Consider the following 6,738-nt stretch of genomic DNA (forward strand, 5'->3'; position numbering starts at 1 on the left):
AAAAGCAAGCCTCTCTTTCTTCCTCCCCTCCCTCTCCCTCTCCCTCTTCCTTTCTCTACCTGCTCCCCTCTTTCTAGCTCACTACCTCTCTCTCTGCCTCCTTTCATCTCTCTCTGTCATCATCATGCCTTCCCTGCCTGGATTAATTAAACAATTTGTTTCTCAGATGTATTCAAATGAAATATTTTTTCCTGGATATTTGTACTAAAACATACCAAAACCAAATGTCAAAACATCATATTAATTAACAGGAAATTGTTCTGATGTATGCAGTAAGAGAGAACTGAAAGTACTATTTCCAAATTGATTGTGCCACACAAATTCAGAAAAATACGGGTCCAACATATTGCCTTGACCTACTCTTGCAGGCTTGCACTGTGTTTTACAATCCTTCAGCTAGGACTCTGTTTTTCAGGTATGCCCAGATGTGGCACAAAATGGAAGCTGGGATCATGATCGTTAACCCAAGCATGTGGGAAATCAAGGAGAGGCTGATATGATACTCAGCTGGCGGATCATAGAAAATGGTAGAACCAGGCTGCACGTCGCATCGCAAAATAGGCAGTAAAGTTTGGACAAAATGATAGCCAATGATTTCCAAATACCCAATAATAGCTGGTCCATGGGTAAAGTATATGGTACCCCAAATCCATAATTCTCTCTCTAGAGGTTTGACCCCCAGGCTCCAATGATCTGAAGAGCTTTTAGTTGCTGGTTCCGGAATTTCCAGAGCTCTCTTTCCTTTTGCCAAGTGATGAGCCATGAGTTTGTGAGAGTAGCTGTCTCCTTTGCCGGGGTCCCAGAGTGAGGAGGCACAGAGCAGAGCCCTGCAGTAGACATGAACACAAGCAAGAGAAAAGCTTATTCTAAGCTACCAGGATTGGGGCATCACTGCACAGTGTGACCTAGGCTGACAGATGGGACATGTGACATAATTTAAGGAGTGCAATGAAATATGTTTATGTAAATCACCATAATGTAACTAACATTTCCATTAGTACTTACTATGTGACAGGCCTATTTTAAGTTGTTGACAGGCACTTACCTACTTCATCCTCCTAGCAGTCCTGAGAAGTAGTGCTATAATTATCTCCACTAAATGGGTGAGAAAGGAGGTAGAGAGGTTAAATAAACAGCCCATGTTCCCCCAGTTAGTAAATGACAGAGCCAGAATTCGAATCCACACAGTCTGGTTCCATAATGTGGACTCTACCAGTTGATTTAAAAAAAAATTTTTTTTTAGTTGTAGATGGACACAATACTTTTATTATATTACTTTTATGTGGTGGTGAGGATCCACCCCAGTGCCTCATATGTGCTAGGCAAGCACTTTACTACTGAGCTACAGCCCCAGCCCTACCAGTTGATTTTTTTAACATATTGCTTCTCTTGTTGTCTGTTGGAAAGTACCCACTGCAGAAATAATGAAGGTGCTATACAAACCACTGAACTGCAGAAAGGAGCCATTTCCTCTTTGCCAATCAAGAGATTTGCTTTGCCCCTTGCTACACAGTGACCCTTTGCCAGACTCACCCTCCTGTTTCTGCTTAGGCCAGAGAACACTTTGTCTTGAACCTGCATAGTCCAGGCAGGGCTCAGGGCCTTAGGCAAGAATCTTCAATATGACTCCGGGAAAAAATTTGTTTGTGCAAATGTGAAGGAAGGTAACAGGGGCTATAGGTGATTGAGGGTAGTGTGTGAGTGACCCTTTGTGTCTCAAACTTTTATCTTCAGACATATGCTCCTTCCAGAAGCTCTGGAGCTGATGGCCACCAATCAGGTCATGGATTAGGTTCTGGCCACCCACTCTCAGTGCCAGCAAGCTCCAGCTGCTCCCCGGTCCTCCCTGTTTAGGGGGCTTAAAGGAGACACTCTGATAACAATCCATTCATGAGAAATACAGTTTTATTTGTGGTTTCTTTAAAGATTGGAGTACCTTGTGTTGACTAAGTTTTACGGGAAAGTTTATGTTGTTTCCCCTTGAAATGCACATGGCATAGAATGCTCAAGCTTCTTTGTATGATGGGTTACCAATGTTAATGGGAAGCTTATTTTTGAGATGAATGTGATTTTAGACCTATATACTCCAGGTGGTGTGTTAGCTTCAAGAATTAGTGGGTTTGGAAGGTGCCTCTTGTTCAGTGGGGATTATGTTTGTTTTGCTGGGAGAAACTAGACTTTCTGATGATGCTGAGTCGCAGGGCGTTTTGTTCTTGTTGTATTTTTTTTTTTTTTATGGCTGTGTTACCAAAGCATATGGAAATAAGGATAGGAACAGAAGTAAGAATATACACAAAAGAGGCTTGGATATGTTGTTATTCAGTGCAACATAATTGGTGGTGGTAGGGATGGAAAATCTATACCCATTATTAAAATTAGAGAGACTGAGTTGGGCACGGTGGCACATGCCTGGAATTCCAGCTCCTTGGGAGACTGATGAAGAAAGATCCCAAGTTCAAGACCAGCCTCAGCAACTTAGTGAGACCCTGTCTCAAAATAAAAAATAAAAAGGGTGGGGATGTGGCTCAGTGGTAGAGCACCCCTGGGTTCAATCCCTAGTATCAGGGGGTGGGGGGATGTAGGAAGCATGAGTCAACAGACCAGTGCCTCTCAGTCTTTTACCTTGATTACCATTTTTTTTTTTTTTTGGATAGTGAATCCTTCCTATTAAAATTTTCCCAATCCGTCAAGAGAAGTTGATTTCATATTCAAGCACTTTGTAAGTTTTCTTCTAGAGATAACCAAAACTCAACTTCTTTTTCCCAATATTAAGAAAATGTACATACTTAGGCAATAGATGGCAGTGTTTCCACAAATTTTAATACTGCAATGGCTCTTAAAGAAAGCTTAGTGCTCAGCTCTTCCGTAGCTCGCCGTGATCGTATAGTGGTTAGTACTCTGCGTTGTGGCCGCAGCAACCTCGGTTCGAATCCGAGTCACGGCAGGAGGAAAGCAGGATTTTGGAAGAGAACAACAACACTGCTCCCATAGTTTATTGCTTCTGAACACCATTTTTTTTTTTTTTTTTTTTTGCAACCAGGCAGAGAATAATGAAGATCAATAAAACAGAAACCATTACACATACTTTAAACTTTAGAAATATGACATATGCAGAGTGGCTTTAGTAATGTGCTAATCCTGTTGCAAGCGTGTGGTGTGTGGGTTTTTTTTTTTTTTTATTTGCATTGACGGATAATATGATAAAACTGGAGTGTAGTGGGCATGTAATTATTATTAATTACAACTACTTAAGCTCTGCTTTGAGCAGACTCGTCAAGTCTGCTTGCTTTTGAGCCTTGCCAGGGCTATACAGTAATAACAACCCTGAATTATTTGGAAAGATGTCAGCAGTAGATGTGGAAATCCTGTTTAACCAGGCATGAATTGTTGTTAGGAGGGTTTTTTTTCAGGATGACAGAGAGAAAATGAACTGTCCCTTATCAGTAATTGCAGGAAACATTTTGTTTCTATGATATGAACTGGCTGTAATTTAACTTTCCTGCATCATTGGATAATGTAAGAAGCCAGTTGTTGCTTAAAACGAAAATCTCTGAAGTGGGCATTTGGGTCTGATAAAGAGCATATTGTAAGTAGACATTGGGGCTCAAGCAATAAATAATGTCCATATATGGTAAAACTTTTTAATGCCATTTTCCAAAAGACTGGGGTTTGTATTGTAAGTGGCTAAATGTTGAATTAATGTGAGTAACATGGCTTTAATGGGCTTTTCTCCAGGACTTGAAAATATGGACAATACAGCCTGATATTTTATAGCCCTAGCCCGCCATGTTTAACAAGGACTCACTGGAACATGCCATTTAATGCCTCTAACCCCTATCTCTTGGATGGCCTCGCAGTAACTCATTTTTGTTATTTATGTAATAATAAAAACTTTTCAAGTAAAAATATGTGCAGAACTATCATAGAAGATGCTTTTTAATGCCACTAACCCCTGCCTTGTGAATAGCCTAGCAATAGCTCATAGTGGTTATTTATGTAATACTAAAAATTTTCCAAGTAAAATATGTGCAGGATCTATCAAGTTCTTTCAGAGCCAGTGAATTATCGGAAATAATATTCTAGAAAAACTAGAATAAATGTCACTTCTCCCTTAAAAAAAAAAAAAAAAAAAAAGACCTGTCTCTGATTATGGAACAAAGAGATTGGTCTCAGAGTACTACATTATGAAGTGAGTGAAATGGGTTTATTATCTCCTCTAAGACTCACTTTCAAGACCATTTTCCATCTGAGGTCTGCCCTTCCCATGACTAATTCCCCAACACTCACTCCTTCCATCCACCCTACAGATTCTTCCGCCCCTTTTTCAAGGGCCTGGGCTGGGCTCTTCCTCAAGGCCACCAGCCCTTCTCAGCTGGCTGGAACTAATCAGGCTTCAAGAGGACAGCTGAGCTACAAGTGTCCTTTAGTTAAAACAGAATAAGCCCATCCATAGTTATTTATATGTTATTAAGAGATTGAAAACGCAATGGAATACTCATTTGAGGAAGGAGTTTGTGTTAGAATTCAATGGTAACAAGTCACAGAAACACAGTATGTACCAACCTAAAGAAAGCCATGTACCCAGGCACAGGTAAAGGGGGCTTCAGAAAGATCCAGGTTATTACAGATGACCAGAATATACTCTATTCATCTCAGCCCATAGTTCTTTCTGAATGTTACCTTTATTCTCTCACAGAAACTTCTCTATGGCATGAAATATAACAGTCAGCAGCAATTCCTGCTCTTCATATCTTAACCATTGCTTCCAGTGGGAGACTTCCTTATTAATCTTCAAAAATCCCAGGGAAGACTGTAATTGGTCAGGTGTACATCACTGAACCAATCAGCTATGCACTAGGGGCTAGACTCATAGCATAAAAGATATTGAGGTCTTGAGGCCAATCCCAGAGTGACAGAATTACCAGCCCTGGAGTCACCTCAATCATCTCCCTTGGAAACTTTCCCTAGTGCATTACTAGACCACAACATTTGGTGGCTGTGCTTCGACAAACTCACGAGCTCAACTTTCACATTATAAGCAGGGTGGGTGAGGGTGTCAGAATATAACAATAAATCTGGACTCAACTTTGAGCATAGGGACACTGTTTAAGCAACTGCTTGAACAAAGCGAATATTTATTTTCTTCTCTGTCACTGCCAAAAATGGACCTTTTGCCCTTAATGACTACTCTCCCAGGAAAGAGCACAAAATCATCCTGACTACCAAAAAATTAAGTTGAAGATGTACAAGTAATTTAAGCTTGTATAATTAGGTGTACGGCGGGGAAGAAGGGATATAATGGTAAGAATTTAAAAAGTAATACACAAATAAATAAATAAAGACCACTTTGTACTTTGACACATAGTAGAATTGCAACAAAGGCCCCTAGTAGAGATGCAACAAATAATGTTTACCATAATGTTATTATTCCAAGATACATCATGACCTCATTTGACATCCAGCCTCCACAGGTAGAAACTCCAGAGTGAGTTTCCATTAGGAAGAAGGCTCTATGCCATGCATTTCAGAAACTTAAAAAAAAAAAAAAAAAAAAAGACTCCAAGCCAGGGGCAGCAGTATCCACTGAGTGATGGGATCCATATTGGAGTTTGTAATCCCAGTTCATTCCTTCTTCACATGGTTACCATGACTGAGGGGCATAAAAATCAAATTATTTTCACCAACAGTTTGTTGACATTGAATTTCCTTCTTGCTGTTGTTAAAATGTGTTGCATTTTTAATCTGACATGAACTTTTTATCAGATTAGTTTTCAGAAATGTTAAAGCCCAAGTTATCTGAAGAAATTAATTCTAATTTTAATTATTAACATTGAGACACCATCTGCTTTTAATTTTAATTTTTGGTTTTTGTTTGTTTTCTTTGTTTTGAGACAGGGTTTCCTAAGTTGCAGAGAGTTTCTAATTGCCCAGGCTAGCCTCAAACTTGCAATCCTCCTGCCCTAGTCTCCCAGTTTGCTGGAATTACAGGTGTGTGCCATAGCATCTGGTTGGCTTTTCATACTTGTAGAAGTGTTTTACTAATATCTCAACAGACCCCAATATTATTTCCGTGCCCCCATTATCTTCATTTTACTCATTTATTTTTCAAACATTGTTTATATTTTATAAAAATTCAATACTTGCTAATGAAAAAACAGTGTGACTATGATATAATCTTTCGAAAATCATCTCTCCAAAATGTCAATTGTAAAGCATTGCAGGGAATAGGTAAGCCAAACTTACAATCAGATTTCCTGACAACTTGTTAACATTGATGATAAAACATTAGAGCAATAGCAGAATCCTAATTTTGGTCGCAGGGTTTTGACAGTTATTGTTTTCACCGACTTTGTAATCCCCTGGATTTTTATTCATTCAGATTGTGAAAGCACTTGCTCATTGAAAAGTCAGGAAAGCTTCTTTTTTTTTTCCTTCCATTTTCCTAGGAGTCAACTACAATGGCAAGAAGATGTCTTAATTTGCTGTCTAGTCTATAACTTTACGTCCCTCTTGTTGGTGTACCCACAGTGGCCTATTAGAGTCTGTTCAAACAAGATATTTTTACCTACGTTAACTGTAATTGAGTGCCTGAATTAAAGATTCAGAACTACATATGCTTGCTTATTACCCTAAGTTATGGCTTTAGCTAAATGCTTCTTTCTTATTCTCTACAATAGTCGGGCAGAGCTATCTCATTAATCTCCACCATTAACGTATTTGAATGAATAGGGTTTCTAT

The 6,738-nt window shown here is 39.2% G+C and overlaps 1 non-coding gene across 1 annotated transcript; it reads left to right on the top strand.

Moving 5' to 3' along the window:
* The first annotated feature begins 2,872 nt into the window (after positions 1-2,872).
* Trnah-gug (transfer RNA histidin (anticodon GUG)) lies at positions 2,873-2,944 on the top strand. The gene has a single exon. It is a non-coding gene; the product is annotated as a tRNA-His (tRNA).
* Positions 2,945-6,738: the final 3,794 nt, after the last annotated feature.

This window comes from Callospermophilus lateralis, chromosome 2 (genome assembly GCF_048772815.1).
Source record: "Callospermophilus lateralis isolate mCalLat2 chromosome 2, mCalLat2.hap1, whole genome shotgun sequence".
In the NCBI taxonomy this organism is placed as follows: Eukaryota; Metazoa; Chordata; class Mammalia; order Rodentia; family Sciuridae; genus Callospermophilus; species Callospermophilus lateralis.